Source organism: Anomaloglossus baeobatrachus, chromosome 8, assembly GCF_048569485.1.
Source record: "Anomaloglossus baeobatrachus isolate aAnoBae1 chromosome 8, aAnoBae1.hap1, whole genome shotgun sequence".
Lineage (NCBI taxonomy): Eukaryota > Metazoa > Chordata > Amphibia > Anura > Aromobatidae > Anomaloglossus > Anomaloglossus baeobatrachus.
Window position 1 is genome coordinate 62520418 of NC_134360.1, and position 23183 is coordinate 62543600.

Genomic DNA, 23183 nt, shown 5'->3' on the forward strand with positions numbered 1-23183 from the left:
TTGAAAAATGATATAGGTGATATTGTCTCCTTAAATTGGTGAGCTTTGGTACAGAGAAAACTAAAAAATAGAATATATTGTTCTTTTTCCAATTTCCAATATTCAATATTTATTAATCAATATCATTGATTAATAAAAAGGCGATGCCATATATTATACACTGGATCTCACAGTAAATCACTTCTAATAAGCAATACTGAAAATATCGGGGACAATGTAATCCGTGTGGCTTCCATCAATCAGGCCTTCTCCATTGAAATGCACAAACCAGCAGGGAACGTTGATGCCATTCTTGGGGTCTTTCCTGTAGTCTTTTTGTACACCCCTAAAATCAAACACAATAATAAATCAATAAATATATAGTATAAAAGTAAAAGCTTTTAAAAAGTATAATCAAATATCAAATATACTACTATTCATATATACTTTTTGTCTCCATGTCCCAGAATTCAACTACCATTTTTCATACTGTACTAAGGGAGTCGCTGAAGCTGCAAGCAGTGTCACTTCAGAGTGCAGTTAGGAGGCAAACCACCAGAGGGCAGTAGAGTAGTCAGTAAACTAGGTCAGCAGCAGGAAATCTCATCAATAGCACAGAGATAATCAAATCGTGGTCAGGCGATAGCCGAGTGTCGGAAGTCGGGACGTCGCGTATGCAATAGAGGGGAGAGACGGAGCTTAAGTTAGAAACGAGGACACAGGTCAGATGCAAGCTAGACCAAGTACAAACAAATGAGGAGGACAAACAGGCCGGGACTGAGATAAGACAGACAGGGAAGGGTACACAGTAGACAGGAGCGGGTAGGCAGGGACCGGGACAGACGGACGAAAGAGGAGAGTACAGGTCAGAACAAGGTAGCTGGGAGGCAGGACAGATCAGGTAGCTCATCAGAGGCAGTAACACACGCTGCAGAGCATAAACTATCACTGGCGCTGAACCGGAGGTGCAGCACCAGGATATAGTGTTCTGGAAACCGGAGTGAGGGAGGGTGGAGTTAACCCCTGACATGACCAGGTCAGAGCTGCGTGAAATAATCAAACCACAGCGGCTGATACAGACCTAGATCATGACACTATTAAAGGGAGTCTGTCAGCCAAAAACAACAGCATAACTAAGCACATGGCCTTTTAGGGGATACAGTCTTAATAAAAAATCACACCTTTAATTCTCTAATCGCTGCCTGTATACTATAGAGACTGAAGCTTAATCAAATATACTAATTAGGCTGCTCGGTGTACCCTGGGTGTGGCCAAGAGGCTCAGTGCACTGTTCCACCCAGTGGTGTTTTGCATGTTTCCACCTCCCTCACTTGGGATTAACATTGCTGGCATGTCTGGGGTGAGCTGAAAAAGCTCAGACACCAGTGCTGTCATTCACTGGAGGGAGGTGGGGCATTCAAAACCAGTATGCATAACGATGCACTGGGGCTCTTGGTCACACCAAGGGTGCACAAACACCCTAATTAGTATATCAGAATAAAGGCAGCGATTAGAACCATTTTTATGTGCGCTATATCCCGTGTAAGGTCATGTTCTTCATGTTTGGGTTGAAAGACTCTATTATTGGACACAAGACTTGTGCCTAAAATTGGTAGTGAGTAGCTAGCCCTTAGGTCCGGGCCAAATTACAAGTTAAAGGGTTATTCCCATCTTTAGAATTTATTACACTCATTTGTGGGGTGAAATGATCTCTTGCTTAAAAATCATGGTTCGTCTAATCTGATTTTGTCTAAACGTGCTGCTGAGGAGAATGATGTTCTATAGAGACAGAATGATTGGAATAAGGGTTTGCTCACATCTGCGTATAAAAAAAGTCAATCCTGTTTTCATCCAGAGAAGTGAGATGAATGAGATCCGTGTGGTATTCTTTAATCAACAGGAAGTGAGAGCTGCGGCTGCGGTCACTTCCTGTTGATCTCTTAGTTCATTTGGCATCACAACTGCATGTGAGCTCCAGCTCCGCGATCCCGAGCACTGCTGGAAGGGTACCGGTATGGGAGGTGAGTATAGGCTTTATTATTTTACCTGAGGGAAACTGTCATATAGTGACTACTGGGGTTCTGCCAGGTACCCAGGAACCTCCTGCGAGCAGCACAACACACAGGGTACACGATACAATTATGGGCTTGGTGCTAGGGAAAGGGGAGCAGGGTCACCTCCTAAACTCACCTGAGGCAGATCCCTGCACTCCCTAACGTCCCTATATGGGTTCTTTCACCCTGTCGCCTATCCCTGTCTTTCCCTGTACTCAGCCCTATATAGTGCGCAGGGCAACGGGAACGCTAGTCCCACTCTAAGTTAAAGACAGAGACTAGACAGACAGGAGTAAAATAAACAGTGATCATACAAAGCACTCCAAACAACAAGAGGTAATAATGAGGAATGCACATGAGGGGAAAAAACTAAAGAGACAAAGGAAGGGAAAAACTGAACACAGCTTTCACACAGCATATGTTCTCTGAATGGCTTCCTGGTCCTCAGCTTACAGCTTCCCTCTAGAGGCAAGCTAAGCAGAAACTATCACCAGCGATTACCTGAGCTAGGAGGGAAGTCTTTATAGCAGTGCTAATTAGCAATAGAGAACAGCTTGTTATAGCTTTCATTCAGAGTTCAGGAAACCAGAGGATCTACTTAACCCTAGCAGCGCTGGATAAAGAAGAATCTGCACAGCCAGTAGTATTAACCTGAGCAGGCGTGTATGAAGCCCTGCGCTGTGATTTCATGACACCAGAAATAGGAGGGAACACTCTTTGTCGTACTACCCTTGTAACAGAAACCTGTGGAATCAGAAGGGGTTTTCCTAGTAGTGGACAACTGCTTTAACACTAGAACTACTGAGGTAGTCATTTTGACTACTTTGCACCATGTATTTCTATATAGGTGTCACGACTCCAGTAGTTCTAGTGTTAAGAAAGCTAAAAGATATTTTCACCCAAAGAAAGTGCGTATTCCTAGGAACACTTGTTCCCAATCGGTCAGTGTAAATACACCCTCAGGCATCCAGGATCCACTCAGAGCCTATTGGAGATTTACCAGTAGATATTAACCTATTGGTTGGATATAATTATACACAGGTAAATATTCCGAACCTTGTCACCGTCAGCAGCTTGTTCTTCACTTTCATTGTTGCATCCGGTTTATCAGGATTATCAGTTTTATGAACATTGGAAATTTCATAATTGATTCCGTGAAAAAATTGTCCTTGAAAATTGAAAAAATAAAGATTTTATTCATGAATAATAAAAAATACATAACAATATATCATTAAAATTATAAAATTGTAGAAATATCTTAAATATTAACCTGTTCCCAGCCACAAACCAGCTGCAGAATACTGGTCATGCTACTAACCAGGGTTGGGGTTGGAGAGCAGGGACCATCTATCTGTAATTAAGATCCTTTTCTTCAAATTTTTTAAAGGAAAAGAAATTAAGATTTTGTATTTCTGCATTTTTAATTAATTTTAATTATTCGTTTTAATTTTTCTCTTCGCCCAAAAGCCATAACTTTGGCGCCATTTTCTGACACTCGTAGCATTTTAATTTTCCAGGATCTGGGGCTCAGTGATGGATTATTTTCTGCACCCTGAGCTGACGTTTTCACCGATACTATTTTTTGGTAGATGCGATGTTTTGAGCGCTTCTTACTGTACTGATACAGTGGCCATAAGAACCATAATTCTGGAGGTTTTTTAGTTTTTTTACGTTATGCCGTTTACCGATCAGATTCATTTATTTTATATTTTCATAGATTGGACACTTCTGAATGCAGTGATACCAAATATGTGTATTTATTATATTATTATTATTATTATTATTATTATTATTATTATTATTATTATTATTATTATTATTGTTATTATATTTTCAATAAGCTAAAATGAGGGGTGATTTGAACTTGTGGCTTGTTTGGTTTTTTTTTTCATATTTTGAAAAACGTTTTTTTCTCACTTTATAGTGTATTTAATAGGATAAGGTAGAGAGTCCCTGCTAGGCCACACAGAGGTATTCTATACTTTAGGCCCGTTTCAGACGTCACTGATTCTGGTACGTTTGTGCTCTTTTTTTATATCTGCCAGAATCACGGACATACGCAGACCCATTATAATGAATGGGTCTGCGCACACATCAGCGATTTTTCACTGACCGTGTCTCCGTGCGGCGTACACACGTGTCCGTGATTGCCGCACGGTTGCATGTCTGTTTTTTTCTGGCATCACTGATGTCTCACGGACCACTCAGTGGTGTGATCCGTGAAACACGTACCAGAAAAACACGGACATTTAAAATAATAAACATTTTCAACTCACCTTTCCAGCAACGCTCTGTGCAGCCTCCACTCTCTGCAGTTCCTGGCCGGCTCATGAATATTCATGAATGTAGCCAGAGCCGACCCGGAAGTAGCTGCAGAGAGTGGTGGCCGGACATTACAGAGCTGGAAACTTCAGCACCATGGAGAGCAGGAATGGGACAGGTGAACATACGTCCATGTGCAATCACGGATAACGGATCACGGATTGCACATGGCCAACCCACGTGTGCCATGAATCATGGAACACGGAGGGACATATACGTGTTTTACACATCAGTGAAGAACGTCTGTGTTTTTCACTGACGTGTGAAACGGGCCTTATACAAAGTTAAAGTGCTCAATAAAAGTCCTCTAGTGAGTCACAATAAAGCATAGAAGTAAAAAAATAAAAAAATAAAATAAAAATAAAAAATTGATCAGTAGAATAACATTAATTGTCAAAATCTGAAGTATGAACTCTAAAGATTTTGAACGTTAATCTTTAAATGTATTTTTCTACTTTTTTTTCATCTAAATAATATTTACAGTATGTTACAAAATGACAATATTGTCAGTATATGTCACGCTCCCCGGGTCCTCGGATCCCCTCCCCGGGTCCCCAGCTCCGCTCCCCGGCTCACCTGCCACGCTCCCCGCTCTCCAGCCTCCGGTGCCCGCACTTCCCAGGCCCCCTGGTCTCCGCTCCCGGCGCCCGACGGCTTCCCAGTTCCTGGCCGGCTCCCATGCGTCCTCCCTTCAGCTTCCTGCCCTGGCTTCTGGCACCCGGGCTGCGCGCACGCGCATTAGGGCGCGCGCGCGGTCACTGAACCTTTCTTAAAGGGCCAGTGTCAATTAACAGGAAATCATGCACTCAGGTACAGGGTATATAGGGGGTTAATGTCCAAGGGAGCGGGGCCTGTTCTTCGTGTTTTCCCAAGCTAGGAGTCAGGTCTCCTTGTGTTCTATGAGATACTTACCTCTCTGTCTTCTAGAGCCGACCCTGCATCGCCATCCGGTCCTGCGGTACCTCGAACCCCGAACGCTGCCCATCTGCCATCCTGACAGTCCGTACCATCTCGGATCCCTGCGGTGACCCGTCATCTCGCTCCAACGGTTCCGGACCCTGCCTGACACCATCACGGCTTCCGAACCTGAGCTCCGTCACCCGGACCACCATCAGTGACCTCGTGGTCCCAGGGACTTCTCCATTTGCTCTTAGTGCACGGACTGTCCTGCTACCTACAGTGCTCCGGCTACCGGACTCCTTTCCCTCATCCGGGAGTTCGGCCCAGTGGATCCACCTCCAGGGTCTACCCGTCCATCTGGCCCTAACAGTAAGAACAGGCCATGGATCCCGCCGAAGCACTAGCGGCCTTGCATGAGGAACTCCAACGCCAGCGTGAAGTCCAGACCCGCATGCTGAACTTTATGACTTCCGTGGACACCCGCCTGACCACGCTACAAGCGGCAGTCACGTCTTCGACATCCCGAGCCTCCACTAGTCAAGCCACGACCCCCGCTCCCGTGGCCGCCTCTTCGGATGCTTCCAGACTGCGTTTGGCCTCACCACCCCGGTACGCTGGAGATCCCAAGACCTGCAGGGGGTTTATAAACCAATGCTCCCTCCATTTCACGCAGCTGCCACATCTGTTTGCCTCCGACCAAGCCAAGGTCGCCTTCATCATGTCTCACCTAGAGGGCGAGGCACTGGCGTGGATGAACCCCTTGTGGGAGAAGGAGGAACCTATGACCAAGAACCTCCAGGAGTTCCTGCAGGCCTTTCGCAGCACTTTTGACGAACCCGGACGCGCCTCCGCGTCTGCGTCTTCACTTCTCCGGTTACGTCAGGGAACACTGACGGTGGGTCAATACGCCATCCGTTTCCGCACCTTGGCTTCAGAACTCGGGTGGAATAACGAGGCCCTAACCGCCGCCTTCTGGGAAGGACTATCGGGTCGAATCAAAGATGAGCTGGCTGGACGTGATGTACCGTCCACTCTGGACGCCCTGATTACCCTAGCGACTCGAGTGGACATACGCTTTCAGGAGCGGTCCAAAGAACTGTCCCGTGAGAGACGTCCGGTAAGGCATTCCTCTCCTCCACCGAAGCCCACCGTACTCCAGTCAACGGCCTCTGGTGTCTCCGTCCATGAGCCCATGCATATCGACCGTGTGCGACAGTCGGAACAACGTCGAGCAGAGCGGCTCGCCAAGGGTCTCTGCTTTTACTGTGGAGAGGGCACACACCTGCTACGCGCCTGTCCAGAGAGGCCGGGAAACTCCAAAGCCTAGGGTTGGTAGGAGAGGCCACCCTAGGTGCTGGAACTCTCTCAGACCCAGTTACATGGACTGTGCAAGTGACAACGGGAGAGACGCGATTTACAGCTGAGGCGTACCTCGATTCTGGGGCAGCAGGCAATTTCATCCAGCAGGCCACGGTGGACAAGTACCAGGTGCCTGTTACTCCACTCGACAAGCCCCTAGTGATTGCCTCTGTGGATGGGAGACCCCTCTCTGACACCATCTCCTGGATCACCAAGCCGCTTGAACTGCGTATCGGTGCTCTGCACACCGAGAACATCGCTCTCTACGTCCTCCCACACATGTCACATCAAATCCTGCTGGGACTTCCCTGGTTGCGGACACACGAGCCTTCAGTCAGCTGGGGCACTGGCGATATCACTCGATGGGGGTCTTCTTGCCATGAGAGATGTCTGAAGACCATACAACCCATCCGGCGACCTCCGGTTCCCGAGTCCCTACCGGGACTGCCCTCAGCCTATTGGTCCTTCGTGGACGTCTTTGATAAGAAGGAGTCCGAAGTACTCCCGCCACATCGTCCTTACGATTGTGCCATTGACCTGCTCCCGGGAACTACACCACCTCGAGGACGGATATATCCACTATCTCCAGCCGAAACAAGGGCTATGTCTACGTACATCACAGAGAGCCTGGCTAAGGGATTCATCCGGAGATCCTCCTCTCCTGCTGGAGCAGGCTTCTTCTTCGTAAAGAAGAAAGAGGGCGACCTACGCCCATGTATAGACTACCGGGGATTGAACCTAATCACCGTGAAAAACAAGTACCCCCTGCCGCTCATCCCCGAATTGTTTGATCGGCTCAGAGGAGCTCGTGTGTTCACCAAGTTGGATCTTCGGGGTGCCTACAACCTGGTCCGTATCCGTTCAGGGGATGAATGGAAGACCGCGTTCAACACTCGCGATGGGCACTATGAATACTGCGTGATGCCCTTCGGCCTGTGCAACGCACCAGCAGTCTTCCAAGAATTAGTGAACAATGTGTTTCGGGACCTTCTCTACGTCTGTGTGGTGGTATATCTGTATGACATCCTTGTCTTCTCTCCGGACCTCCAGACCCACCGAGAGAACGTGCAACTGGTTCTACAACGACTGAGAGAGAATCGTCTGTAAGCCAAGTACGAGAAGTGTGTCTTCGAACAGTCTTCTCTCCCCTTCCTGGGGTACCTCATCACCGATACCGGACTGCAGATGGATCCCAAGAAGGTCTCCTCCATTCTCAACTGGCCTCCTCCTTCTGGACTGAAGGCAATCCAACGTTTTCTGGGATTCGCTAACTATTACCGCCAGTTCATTCCTCACTTCTCGGCTCTGACTGCTCCTCTCTCCGCCTTGACCAAGAAGGGGGCTAATCCAAAGGACTGGTCACCTGCGGCCGACGCCGCGTTTGGCGCTCTAAAGCGAGCCTTTGCCTCCTCTCCTGTACTCCACCGTCCAGAGTTAAACCGCCAGTTCACCTTGGAGGTGGATGCCTCCTCCTCGGGAGCCGGAGCAGTGCTCATGCAGAAGTCCTCCTCCGGGAAGATGGTGACGTGCGGTTTCTTCTCCAAGAGCTTCTCCGCGCCTGAACGCAATTACACCATCGGTGACCGAGAGCTATTAGCGGTCAAACTGGCTCTGGAGGAATGGCGCTATCTTCTGGAAGGAGCAGTGTACCCTGTCATTGTTTACACGGACCACAAAAACCTGGAATACCTGCGGACTGCTCAGCGACTGAACCCACGGCAAGCCAGGTGGTCCTTGTTCTTTGCCCGGTTCGACTTCCAGCTTCATTTCCGACCCGCGAACAAGAATGTACGCGCTGATGCCTTGTCTAGGTCTTTCGTGCCCCTGGAACAGGAGGAAGAGACATCTCAACCCATCATCTGTCCAAGTAAGATTATTCCGGTGGCTCCTGTCACCCTGGCCCAGATACCACCTGGGAAGACTTATGTCTCTGAGGCTGACAGGCAAAAAGTGTTACACTGGGGCCATGCCTCGAAAACAGCCGGTCATGCAGGTCAGAAGAAAACATGGAGCGCTATTGCACGTCATTACTGGTGGCCATCCCTGCGCACGGACGTCGCCTCTTTTGTCTCTGCCTGCTCCTCCTGTGCCAGGAACAAGACACCCAAACACCTGCTATACGGCCGTCTTCTGCCTCTGCCCATACCCTCAGTTCCCTGGCAACACATAGCGATGGACTTTATTACGGACTTGCCATTATCCTCCGGACACACAGTCATATGGGTCGTGGTGGATCGGTTCTCTAAAATGGCCCATTTCGTTCCTATGGCTGGACTGCCCTCTGCTCAGGAACTCGCGGACGCCTATATACAGCACATCTTCCGCTTGCATGGCTTTCCATCACACATAGTGTCCGACAGAGGAACCCAGTTCACCTCCCGCTTCTGGAGGGCTCTCTGCAAACATCTGGGAGTGACTCTGGACTTCTCCTCAGCCTACCATCCTCAGTCGAATGGCCAAGTGGAACGGATCAATCAGATATTGACCTCTTTCTTGCGTCACTACGTGAACGCCTATCATGACGATTGGTCCACGCTTCTTCCTTGGGCTGAATTCTCCCATAATCACCACGTCAGTGAGTCCTCCTCCAGTTCTTCCTTCCATGTCGTCTACGGACTTCAGCCATCTGTCCCATTGCCTGTATCCTCTTCCTCGGACATCCCTGCTGCTGATGCAGTACTCCGTGACTTTACATCCATTTGGGACTCAGTTAAGGCCTCCCTTGCACGTGCCTCCCTGCGGATGAAGAGACATGCGGACAAGAGACGTCTGGATCCTCCGTGTTTCTCTCCGGGAGATCTCGTCTGGCTTGCTTCCAAGTACATCCGACTGAAGATACCATCCTACAAGCTGGGACCTCGCTACATCGGACCATTTAAAGTCCTCGGCAAGATCAATGAGGTCTCCTACAAACTGCAGCTCCCGGCCACGATGAGAATACCCAACTCCTTTCACGTCTCTCTGCTCAAGCCGGTTGTCCTTGGTCCCTTCTCCGCTGCCGCCAGTCCGGCCCCTCCTCCTATTGCTGAGGACGACGTCTATGCGGTAAGGGATGTCGTGGCCATGAAGACCGTACGTGGTCGACAGTTTTTCCTGGTGGACTGGGAAGGGTATGGTCCTGAGGATAGATCCTGGGAGCCCAGGGAGAACGTGGGCACTCCTCTGATCCGTGCCTTCCTGTCCCGGTTGCGGGGAGGGGGGCGTGGGGGGGGTACTGTCACGCTCCCCGGGTCCTCGGATCCCCTCCCCGGGTCCCCAGCTCCGCTCCCCGGCTCACCTGCCACGCTCCCCGCTCTCCAGCCTCCGGTGCCCGCACTTCCCAGGCCCCCTGGTCTCCGCTCCCGGCGCCCGACGGCTTCCCAGTTCCTGGCCGGCTCCCCTGCGTCCTCCCTTCAGCTTCCTGCCCTGGCTTCTGGCACCCGGGCTGCGCGCACGCGCATTAGGGCGCGCGCGCGGTCACTGAACCTTTCTTAAAGGGCCAGTGTCAATTAACAGGAAATCATGCACTCAGGTACAGGGTATATAGGGGGTTAATGTCCAAGGGAGCGGGGCCTGTTCTTCGTGTTTTCCCAATCTAGGAGTCAGGTCTCCTTGTGTTCTATGAGATACTTACCTCTCTGTCTTCTAGAGCCGACCCTGCATCGCCATCCGGTCCTGCGGTACCTCGAACCCCGAACGCTGCCCATCTGCCATCCTGACAGTCCGTACCATCTCGGATCCCTGCGGTGACCCGTCATCTCGCTCCAACGGTTCCGGACCCTGCCTGACACCATCACGGCTTCCGAACCTGAGCTCCGTCACCCGGACCACCATCAGTGACCTCGTGGTCCCAGGGACTTCTCCATTTGCTCTCAGTGCACGGACTGTCCTGCTACCTACAGTGCTCCGGCTACCGGACTCCTTTCCCTCATCCGGGAGTTCGGCCCAGTGGATCCACCTCCAGGGTCTACCCGTCCATCTGGCCCTAACAGTATAGTATGAAGAAGTGGGTGAGATATTTACTGGCAATTTGTACCGAAAAAACCTGACATACATAATTTGTACCAGATTTATTATTTTTTGTAAAACACATTCTGCATCTTCTCTAGACAGGCTTTATTGGAATCAGATGTTGCTTATTTTGCGACACCTTATACCAAAGTATAGAACAAAATTCGGGGAGCAAATTCTTAGCGCAAAGTCAACTATTTTGTGATGTAAATTTGGATCAGACAATCTGAAGATGAATCAAATTCACCCACCATGAGCCAACTGGATAAACCTGGTAGTTTCAAGACTGTCTGTTCTTAAGGCCACTTTAAACACAGCGACATCGCTAGCAATGTTGCTGGTGAAAGCACCCACCCCCATCGGTTGTGCGTCACGGGCAAATCGCTGCCCGTGGCGCACAACATCGCTAGGAACGGTCACACGTACTTACCTGCCTGGCGACGTCGCTGTGGCCGGCGAACCGCCTCCTTTCTAAGGGGGCGATTCGTGAAGCGTCACAGCGACGTCACTAAGTGGCCGCCCAAAAAAAGCGGAAGGGTGGAGATGAGGGGGCGTAACATCCCGACCACCTCCTTCCTTCCTCATTGCCGGCGGCCGCAGGTAAGGTGATGATCCTCATTCCTGCGGTGTCACACATAGCGATGTGTGCTGCCGCAGGAACGACGAACAACCTGCGTCCTGCAACAGCAACGATAGTTGGGATTAGAACGACGCATCCACAATAAGGTAAGTAATTTTGATTGTTAACGGTCGTTCGTGTGTTTCACACGCAACGACTTAGCTAACGAGGCCGGATGTGTGTCACGAATTCTGTGACCCTAACAACATCTCATTAGAGATGTCGTTGCGTGTAAAGTGGCCTTTAGTTTACACTGTCTAAAAATTAGCCACTGTCTAAAAAGTAGCCACTGTCTAAAAATTAGACAATTTTAATTGGTCCATGTTTGAATATGAGAATATTACATGTTTTATTTTACAAGTCAAGATTGGTAAGTACATGTTTGTGAAAATTGTGCTGGTTTCAAAAGATGCAAATGATTAAAAAAATCAAAAATTAAGTGGAAGCAAAATACCCTTTTGTCCTGCCAATAAAGAGTACAGATAAACACAATAATAAGCTCTGTGATTATTATAATATATAATAAAGAAATAAGGGTTACCTAGCAGTCCGTGGACTCCTTCAGAAAACGTATGTTCATCTAATGTGTAAAAACTAAGAAATCCCGATGTAGGGGATGATTTTTCCACACTTCATGTAGAATAATAACAAATGTTGCACCTTCTCCGAATGAAAAGGTCACATTACTTCCCTTGTTGATGACCAAAATAAACCTGGAAGAGTAAAAATCCAAAATGAATGACATTCTGTACTATGTGCTCTGATTTTCAGATCCATTTACTTATATTATACTTCACTTGAAATGTGTGAGTGGCATAATTTCTGCTATTTGGTACAAAAAAGTAGAGGGAAAGAGTATGGGAGAGAGAGACATAGAGGCTATGGGGGAAAAGAAGTAGGTAGGGAGGAAGAGAAAAAGTGAGGAAGAGGGGATAGGCAGCGAGGGGAGTAGATACTAATAGAGAAAGAAAGGAGAGAAGGAGGTTGAAAGGGAAAAATAAAGGGAGGAAATATGGAGGGAATGTGGGAGGGAAAGAGGAAAGCCAGGGCCACACGGGGCACTAGTGCGATCCTCGCATGACACTCGCTCACGCTGGCCGCACAGCAGGAGCCAAGTGTCAGGCGGGGTGTCCCTGCGACTGAGGTCCGACTGTGCGAGCGGAACTCAGCTGCGGGGAGCGGGCCGGCTATGAGGAGGAGCATGCCAGCGCTGCGGAGGGGGGAAGGGAGGGATTTCTGTCCCTCTCTTCTCTGTAGCCAGCTATTGCGATTCTCGCTCTGCACGCGAGTGCAGTGTAATTTTTCTCTTGCCCCATACACTTGAATGGGTGCGAGAGAAAGAGACTCGCATTACAATCGCAGCATGCTGCAATTGTTTTCTCGGTCCGATTAGGGCTGAGAAAATAATCGCTCATGTGTGCTGACACACAGGCTAGAATTGGTCCGAGTGGAATGCGATGTTTTATCGCACGCCACTCGCACTGTTTTTCTCGCCATGTGGCTTAGGCCTAAGGAAGGAAACAGGGAGGGAGAGAAGGAGGTAAGCCTTGAGAAAGTGAGAAAGAGAAAGAAAGAGGCGGTAGAGAAGGAGTGAGTTAGGGAGTAAAATAGGGATTAAAAGTGTGGGGGAGAGAGTAAGGGAAGAAAATAGGGAGGGAATGTGTGAGGGAGAGAGTAAGGGAGGAAAATAGGAAGGAATATGTGAGGGAGAGAGTAAAGGAAGAAAATAGGGAGGGAATGTGTGAGGGAGAGAGTAAGGGAGGAAAATAGGGAGGGAAAATGTTAGGGAGAGAGTAAGGGAGGAAAATAGGGAAGGAATATGTGAGGGAGAGAGTAAAGGAAGAAAATAGGGAGGGAATGTGTGAGGGAGAGAGTAAGGGAGGAAAATAGGGAGGGAAAGTGTGAGGGAGAGAGTAAGGGAGGAAAATATTGAAGGATTGTGTGAGGGAGAGAGTAAAGGAAGAAAATAGGGAGGGAATGTGTGAGGGAGAGAGTATGGGGGGAAAATAGGGAGGGAATGTGTGAGGGAGTCAGTATGCAGGTAAAATAGGGAGGCAGTGAGTATAGGGCGAAATAGGGAGGGAATGTGTGAAGGAGGAGTAAAGGAGAAAAATAGGGAGGGAATGTGTGAGTGAGATCATAAGGGTGGAAAATAGGAAGGGAATGCATGAGAGAGAGTAAAGGAGGAAAATAGGGAGGGAATGTGTGAGGTAGAGTGTAAGGGAGGAAAATAAAGAGGGAATGTGTGAGGGAGAGAGTAAGGGAGGAAATATGGAAAATAGGGAGGGAATGTGTGAAGGAGTAGTATGGAGGAAAATAGAGAGGGACTGTGTGAAGGAGGGAGTAAAGGAGGAAAATAGGGAGGGAATGTGTGAGGGAGAGAGTAAGGGAGGAAAATAGGAAGGGAATGTGTGAGAGAGTAAGGGTGGCTTTACATGCTGCGATATCCGGCCCGATATCGCTAGCATGACACCCACCCCCATCGTTTGTGTGCGACGGGCATATCGCTGCCTGTCGCGCACAAAATCGCGCACCCCCGCCACACATACTTACCTGTCCTTCGACGTCGCTGTGACCGGCGAACCGCCTCCTTTCTAAGGTGGCGGTCCATTTGGCGTCACAGTGACGTCACTAAGCGGCCGCCCAATGTAAGCGGAGGGGCGGAGATGAGCGGGACGTAACATCCCGCCCATCTCCCTCCTTCCACATTGTGGCCGGAGGCAGGTAAGGAGATGATCCTCGTTCCTGCGGCGTCACACGGAGCGATGTGTGCTGCCGCAGGGATGAGGATCAACTTCCCATGTCAACGAGGAGCGATTTTGGACGTTTTTGCAACGATCCAAAATCGCTCCTAGGAGTCACACGCTACGACATCGCTACAGCGGCCAGATGTGCGTCACAAAATCCGTGACCCCAACGAGATCGCTGTAGCGAAATCGTAGCGTGTAAAGCCCGCTTAAGGGAGGAAAATAGGGAAGGAATGTCTGAGGTACAGAGTAAGTGAGGAAAAAAGGGAGGTAAAGAAGAACGTAGAGAGGCAGAGAAAGAAAGCGGGAGACAAGGAGGTAGGAACAGAGGAAGAAAGGGACAGAGTAAGGGAGGAAGAAAGGGAGGGAAAAGAGGAGGTAGAGAAGAAGAGAAAGAATTAAGGAATTAAAATTTGACACTTTCCCAGCTAATGTTCTCCTCTACAGCTGGATGAGTAAATTCTCTTTTTTCATGGTTTTTGGCGTACTCCTTAGATTTCTATGTATAGAACCCTCAGCTTTGAAGCTTGAGGCTGCACTGGTCAGCTGACTTTCTTATTTTATTGTATATTTTAGAAACAGTTTATACAAATAGTATAGTATTAGAAGGTTTTTTTTACCCTTCCTCGCTTATAGAAGCTGTTTTCTGCCATAAGAAGGTTTTTTTGTTTTTTTGGTTCAGGACTGTGACTTTCTCAGTGGTCACCTCAATTCTTATCTTCATTTCTCTGTTTACAATCCCAATTCTTCCAAAATAAGTTTCATTTGATGTGACCTTATTGTCCGTTTTCTTGTTTCCGATAAGTTCTCCATTGACAGCAATGCCTAAAAAAAAAAAAAAAAAAAAAAAAATAAAAAAAAAAAAAAATTCGGCTAAGTATTTTTTTGTAGAAAGCCTGTTAGATTAGTCATAGTGTTGTGGCACCCCTGAATACATTGGGGTACCACAGGGAACTGCATTCTTACCCAGGGTGCAGGGCCTACCCCCCCATGGTTCTAGGTAACCAAGAAACGGGTGTCACTCCCATCTGCACCACAAAACCCAATCACCTTACATCAGTCACTGCCAGACACACCAGGGGGGTTGGACTAGCTGGAAAATGGGCCAGCCACGTGGGAACTGGGCAGACTGTAAGAGGGAGACAGAGACTGAAGAAGAAGGCTCCAGAGAGTGAGGAGCTGGGAGAGTTAGCTCCTGGAGAGCTAAGGAAAACTGATTGGGTCGCAAGCAGTGAACCGGGACCAGGGGAGTCGGGGGCCGGTTGCAGGGACGTTGGACAGGGGTGTGACGGATGTAGTCTTGGAGGGACTGTCGGCACAAGAAGGGCCCAACACAACTGACCGGTACCGACCACGACGGGGTACAGGACCCTAGGTCAGGAGCCGATTCAACGCCCTGACAATTCACCTGAAAGAGAGAGGATCTTCAAGGACTTCCCTAAACGCTCAGAGATTGAGGACATCAGCACAACGAGGGGGACAGGGTTTTTCCAGACACAGCAACCCACTGAGGTCCCAAGTGCCAGCCCTTAAGAGCACAGCTACACTACACATAGTGAGCAGGGCCCCCAACAGCTTCAAGCCACGGGGACCATCAATGGACAAAATTGTGCACGGAGGCAGGCTCCGAATCACAAAGTGACACCGGTGGTACTGAGTACTTGGACGGGCTCCCGGCAGCGGCAGCTGTACTCAGACTTTGGTTTACCTACAGTGTGTGTGTCTCCTTTCTCCACCTCATCCAACACCACGACTACCCACAGTGAGTACCCTGGCCCCTGCACCATGTCCTTCCAAATCTTCTAACCCCCTGAGCCCGGGGGCCTTCCCTACCTACCTTCCCTGTGGAGGGACTGACACCTTGCTGCTTCACACCATCTGCCCTGATCCTCTCTCCAGCAGCAGCAGTACTCCCATAACCGCAACCCGCGTCACAAACTTTTCCACTGTAAATATCCCCCTTTTATGGATCAGAGTGTCCGCCAAGTCGGGTCCGGACCCCTCAAGCCACGATGATCCCGGATCCGAGCAGCCCGACTAACACCGGGGCGACACAGTGTAATCCCACATTATGGGGAACCTGGATGTCGCAGCATTGTGAAGCTTGTGTGCCTTAGTGCAAAATCTTTAACAGAGTCCCCAACTTTAAGAGTATTGGTTTTTTCATGAAGGTCAAAATTATCTTTTATGCCTCCTATGCTCCAGGGCATGACTGCAACACCTGCACTCACAATAATTAGGCTTCTACCATCGACCCCATCCGGGAGCATCACATTGCATTCAGTATTTTGTATTTAGTGCAAAGATGATTGAACATGTTGCCACTCTACAGTCAACTTTGGGGGAGCTAGTCTTTAGGGTCTGTTTTTGGGATTCATGAAAGTCTGTTCTTTCAAGTGAGTTCATTAGAAAAAGATCTTTACAAGGCAGCAATGACCACCAAATGCAATCGATTAGCATGTCAAAGACCACTTCATCACTATCTGTGTAGAGGTATCCCTCCTACGAACGGATAAGCTTGGTGTGACTTAAAAAAGACGGTGTTCCCCCATGGTCTGTGTTTTGTAGACCAGACGGCAGAGTTGATGCCCCACTCTGAACTATTCAGTTGGACAAACCCTGGCCAAAACGTGCGGGAACAAGAGTAAACGTGGGAGAAGAGTTTAGGGTGGGAACAGGAGAAGTCGGGTCACCTTAAGAGAATGAGAAAGGAGATGTCGCCTAAGAAATGTCCGAGAACGGTCGTTGGGAGAGAAGCATGGTGCCGAGCTGCGAGAAAGAAAGTGCGAGCCGGACCGAGACATAGCCCTGGTAGCTGTCAATCCAGTACCGGACTGGGAAGCTCCTGAGGTTTGTGATCCCAGACACGAGAAGAGACGGTATCCAGAAGAGTCAAAGAACTCCGGGTTTTAGACATATGCGCTGACGGGGCCATTGACTATAATGGTGCAGACGGAGTCATCATGTCCTCTGTCGTGCACTATTTTCGGGAGAATATGCCTATTAGAGGCGGCCACCCAGATTATTATTATTGTTAATAATTATTATAGCGCCGTTTATTCCATGGCTCTTTCAAAGTGAAAAGGGTATACATAATAAACAAGTACAACAATCATGAACATTACAAAAACAGACTGGTACAGGAGGAGAGAGGACCCTGCCCGCGAGGGCTCACAGTCTACAGGGAATGGGTGAGTGTACAATAGGTGAGGACACAGCTGGTTGCGCAGTGGTGTACTGGACTGAGGGCTATTGTAGGTTGTAGGCTTGTCAGAAGAGGTGAGTCTTCAGGTTCCTTTTGAAGCTTTCTACAGTAGGCGCGAGTCTGATATGCTGGGGTAGAACGTTCCAGAGTATGGGGGAGGCGCAGGAGAAATCTTGTATGCGGTATGCTAGATCTGGGTGACCCCCTCCAGTAGGGATATACTTCCAAAAATGGTGTACGACAGAGCACACAGCAACTCTGTCTGCACCATTATAGTCAAAGGCCCCATCGGCGCATACGTCGGAAGCCAATTTTGTGGAGGGTTTGGACAGAAGCCCCAATGGGATTATTGAATGGGGATAGGAAGACAGTGTGAATGTGGCCTTAGAGTTCCTTTTCTTGTGTAAATATTTACATGGTATACATGGAACTTGTGAGACCATGTTCACACTGGCCATGAGACAAAGAGAAACCAAGGAAAAAATTGTGAAAACATACCCTGCTGTAACTAAATAAAAGCATAGTGCATATAAACATAGGGTACTTAGTAAACACTGTTTTTGATCAAAAAAAGCATAAAGCTATCCCACCAAACGTCAAGGTGTACCCAGTTGGGATAGTACCTACACTCTCTAATATTAAAACCTTACCATGGGTCTAAAATAGGCCTCAGGCTATGTGTCCACGTTGCTTTTTACCTGCTTTTTACCTGCTTTTTTGCTGCTTTTTCAACTGCAGCGTTTAATGGCAAAATAGATGTGTTCTGCTTTTCAAGCAAAGTCTATGGGAATTTGGGTTTCTTGTGCCCACTATGCAGTTCAAACTGCAGCCTTTTTCTGGCAGAAATTTGGACAAAAACTCAGCTTTGCAGTGCAAAACCCAAATGGCAAAAACAATTGACATGCAATTGTTTTTGCCATTTGCGTTTTGAACTGCAAAGCAGAGTTTTTGACCGAATTTCTGCCAGAAAAAGGCTGCAGTTTGAACTGCATAGTGGGCACAAGAAACCCAAATTCCCATAGACTTTGCTTGAAAAGCAGAACACATCTATTTTGCCATTAAACGCTGCAGTTGAAAAAGCAGCAAAAAAGCAGGTAAAAAGCAGGTAAAAAGCAACGTGGACACATAGCCTCAATGTGGCTAAGGGCTGAGAGCGACCGGGTCCCAACAGGACACACACAGTCAGGGGGATTCACAGAATGAAATGTCCAGCTCGCTGAGAAGGGGGCCACTCCCTGTTTGTACTGAATACAAAAAAACTACATAAAAACCTTGGCGTTGGTGGGATAGCTTTATGCTTTTTTTGATCAAAAACAGTGTTTACTAAGTACCCTATGTTTATATGCACTATGCTTTTATTTAGTTACAGCAGGGTATGTTTTCACAATTTTTTCCTTGGTTTCTCTTTGTCTCATGGCCAGTGTGAACATGGTCTCACAAGTTCCATGTATACCATCTCATACTCCGGCTCACTTTTTTTTTTTATATCTCTACCAGTGTGCTATAAATATTACCAGTAAATCTTAATATATTTAAGTGGTGTGCTCCATAACATACCGAGCTGTTTATCCTCAATGAGATTCAGCACCACACCCGGTTTCTCCTGAATATTGAAGCACAGTGCGTCACTCTTCTGAGGAATATTTATCACAAAATGAGGGTCAGAATCCACTGTAAATAGAAATAACATAAAAGTTAAAAACAAGTCATTGTGAAATAAACTGTATTATATATTGGAGCTGTTGAGAGGGAGATGGCAGAAACCCAAAGCAATAGTTATGGGCAGAAGAACCGGATGCCTACAAGCCAAGATGGACACCAGCTAATCTGTTCTGGCTCGGGACATCACTTCTACTATTCTGTTTTGGCTTTTATTTCTAATAAGTTGTAAGCTCAGGTAAAGTTACATTTTATACATGTTATTGTTGGGATGAGATATATTAGAAGAACAGATGCACTCGCAGTACTACAACATGTGGACAATACAATCATGGGATTGTATCAGATGACTGGATGCATACGACTATATAAAGAGTCATACTTTTTGTATTTTTCTGTCAATTTAACGTTTTAAGGGCTTGTATTTTACAAAACAAGTAATATGTCTTTGTGACGCCCCTGGACTATCAGGGTACTGCACAAGCTGCCCTTCCGTGCAGTATTCTGCCTCCCTCTTGGTTCTGGGTCCCTACTTAAGTGGTGTTGCTTCTAACATCAAATCAAAATCCTAGAGACACCCTGCACCACACCCACCTGACACACCAGTGGACGGCTTCAGTGGAATAGAATCGCCCACCTGGGGGGTCAGGAAGGGGAGGTGAGGTTTGTAGAGAGTTGAGTAGTCAGTGAGTGGAGAAGGAGGTTGGAAGTAGCCCTTGAGCTGAGAGGAGCTCAGAGGAAGTCGGGAGTGGGGACTCCCGAAGTAACTGCCTAGGTTGTAGACGATGGTCTGGGCCTAGAGGAGTCGGACCCCCCGGTCGCAGGGGATTGTGGTGAGGTGCTCGGACCTGTCGAGGAGGACAGCCGGCAGCCTAGCCCTATCACCGGTCCGGGACCGAAGGCATGACGGGGTACATGGATCCTAGGTCGGGGAGAAGCTTCAGGTAACCCGACAATTCACCTGAGGAGAACGGAGCCTTCACGTTCCGTTCCCACCCACTCCAGAATCGGGGCATTAGTGCAACGAGGGGGATAGGACTTTCCAACCAAAACGGTCCAGAAAATGCCAAGCGTGAGCCTTGAGAGCAAGGTCCCTTACTTAGCCATAGTAGGGAGCGAGGCCCGGCTAGTTCCAAGATACCGGGCCATCAAGTTGAAGTCTAAACTAAGTGCCAGGAGGCAGGTCACGGATCACCAGGCAGTACTATTGGGGACGGGACCCGGACGAGCTCCCCTCAGCGGCAGTGGTACCCAGAGACTTGGTTTACCCGGTTGTCGGTATCTGCTTATGAACTGAGTCCCGGGGCATCCCCTACCCGTGGAGGGTTCCAACACCTTGCTGCCCCGTTCCATCATCTCCGGGTACTCCCAACAGCAGCGGTGGTACTCCCAATTACCACACACCACGGGTGGTGTCACGAACTATAACTCCCCTGTAAATACGCCCCTTTCATTCGAGTGGTCGCACGACCCCCGGGTCCGGAGACCCTTGAGCCACAGCGAAGCCGGATCCGAGCAGCTCGGCTGCTTCCTAGGGGGCGGTACATCTTGATGTAACCACTGTATGATGGTCACTGATAAAATCCAGGAGGGAAGATATGTGTCACCAAGGTTGATAGCTTTGGTGATGTGAAACCCATGTTAATCAGCCATGACAAGGGCCTGTTTTTTTTATCTTCACCCTAGGGAGGTAAAATGAAGGCCTCTGGATCTATCCAGTGTTCTGTGTATGGAGGTAGCAAACCTCCAGAACTGTTCTCTTACTGTAAAGAGCTGAACCCTGCTCCTGAGCAAGCGAGCCCCGCAGTCATATGGAGTGTTGAGCGATATTTGTTTTCTAAGTTTGTTTGGTCTGGTCAGGTTTATGAAGTGCTAATAAACCAGTTGAAGATTTAAATGCAAAGCATTCCTCTATCTCATGAAGTAGGTGAGTGAGCCGATCTACCACAACACTTTGGGGTATATTTAAAATAAGAATTAATTTATATTTTTGGGGGGAGGTAGAAACAAAACTGGTATTTTGACACTGTTGATGCATAGATGGGGCTTACTTAGAATTTTAACCAAGAACATTGGCATGAATAAAGAATGGGATCTAATTGTCTTCTAAGAGCAACTTCTCCCAATGATTCAGGAGCAATTTGAAGATGAAGAAGGATTTTTCCAGCATGATGGAGACCATGTCACAAGGCAAAATTAATTGGCTCAGTGAATAAAACATTGACATTTAGGGTCCAGAATGGTCCAAAAGTGGGTGAATCATCAATAACACAGAAATTGTGATCAATGCCAAGCACATTAATTAGATAAGAATGTGCTGCTGATGCGCCCACGGGGTCTTGGGGAGGACTACTCGTCACTGGGCCGGTTTGGGATGTCACAGCAGCCTGGCCCGGTTCCGTGACGCCATCGGTGTCAATAAATGGGGAAATTGGGGTTGATGGGAGTAGTTATTCGTGACGCCACTTGTGGTGTGCGGCCAGGTATTAGTGGGAGGTCTTCTCCGGGGCGGATAACGCAGCACAGATGGTATAGCTCTCCAGAGGCAGAGCTTAGGCCCCAGGGAGGATGTGGGGGGTAGAAGTCCACTCTAATGAAGGAGCGCGGGAAGGATTGGACGACACAGGGGTTGCAGTTTAAGCTCTTTACTCACTGAGATGTCACCACCTTTGGACTGCCGGACTCTGCTGTGATGGGCTCCAGCCGATCCTGGATAGTTCGGAGGTTAGAACCGGTGTTTCTTTTAGTGAGTCCTTCCTCCCTGGGCCGTGTTGTGTGAGTCCCTGTTGCTTGAAGCTACACTGGGACTTGAGTCCTGGGAATGGTTTCTTTCCCGTCCCGTATGGCAGGCAGCGTGAGTTTGTTGCTGGTGCCTCCCTTTGGTTACAACTCCTGGCTCTATATGCTGCTTTGTCCCGGGATCTGTGTGTGGGCGAGAAGACTTGAAATCCTCTGCCCGGCGGATTCTGCTGGCGGACTCGAAGTGCCCACCAGCCTAGGACTCCGCACCCTGAGGTGTGCACCAGTCCTGAGGGTGCTATCAGCTCTCCCCTCAGCGACTATGTTCTCCTACGTCTCACTTGTTTCCTGGTTGCTGGCCAACTGATTGTGTGTGTGTCGCCTAACTCCCCATGTCAAGCTCCTCCCCCCTGGGTTTCTGACCAGTGAGCAGTGGGTCCACTACATTAGTGATGGCCACCCTCCAATGTCCCTACCCCAGTCCAGTCCTAGTGAGAGGGCAACTAAACTGTGTATGGTGGTGAATCGTGGTTGTTTACTGGCAATGACCTCCTCCTTACCCGGGATGAATGCTGCACCTCTGGTGAGGTGCAGTACCCTGTGGCGACTGAAGCCTCAGGGGCGCAACATTGCCATCAGTCAGGATTTGGCTCAGAAGCTGATATCCAGCTGCCAGGCCATGAAGTCTTGAAAAATAAGGGTCAACACTCTAAATATTGAGTCTTTGCATAAACTTAATGTATTTGTCAGTAAAAGTTTAAAAACATATGAAATGATGATTATTGTACTTCAGTAACCATACAAAAATCTGTCTAACGCTGGTTTCACATCAGTGGTATTCTGCCACACTGCCGGATCCGGCACAAGTACAGTACAGTTCAGTACAGTTCACAGGCATTGCGGCTACCTCCGGTCACATGCTGCCACATGCTCCGGTCACATAACCGCATCGCATGTGACCGGAGCTTGCCAGTGAACTATATTGAACTGTACTGCACTTGTGCCGGATCCGGCAGTGCGGCACAATACCACTAATGTGAAACCAGCATAAAAGAGCTAAAAACACTTAAGCAGAAAACTTTGTAAAAAAAAAGTTTGTGTCAATCTCAAAAACGTTTGGCCATGACTGTAGAATGCCCATGCATGTGAAAAACAAGCCAGTGAAGGAGAGAGGGGAAGAGGTAGGGGCAGGTCCAAATTTTGCAATGGTGCTCCTTGGTCTCTAGTTACACTTCTGCCCATCAGTCTATTGGTGGAGTTGAGCGTAGAGCAACGAGCCTGGGTCACCTTGGATTAGACACATGAGACACCTTTCAAATTTTAGTTTCTCTGAATCACCACACCATTTCAGAGTAAGATATACTGTACCTGGTTACAATCAGTTAACGAAAGTCTGATTTATGCTGCTCGTGTTTTGGGCAGCATGAATCTGATAACAGGTCCAATTTATTTAAAAAAATACAATGTCCAATTTGTATTCACAGTCCCCGTTAGAGGAAAACGGACAGGGCTAGTTACACCCAGACAGAGTTATGTGATCAATATACAGGTGATCACGGAATCGCCAGGACCAACGATAGAGGTGACTGTCTCCACAGAGCTCATATAAG

The 23183-nt window shown here is 48.3% G+C and overlaps 1 pseudogene; it reads right to left on the reverse strand.

Moving 5' to 3' along the window:
• Positions 1–35: 35 nt before the first annotated feature.
• LOC142249821 (inter-alpha-trypsin inhibitor heavy chain H3-like) overlaps positions 36–23183 on the reverse strand; it is a 191578-nt pseudogene continuing 168430 nt past the window's right edge.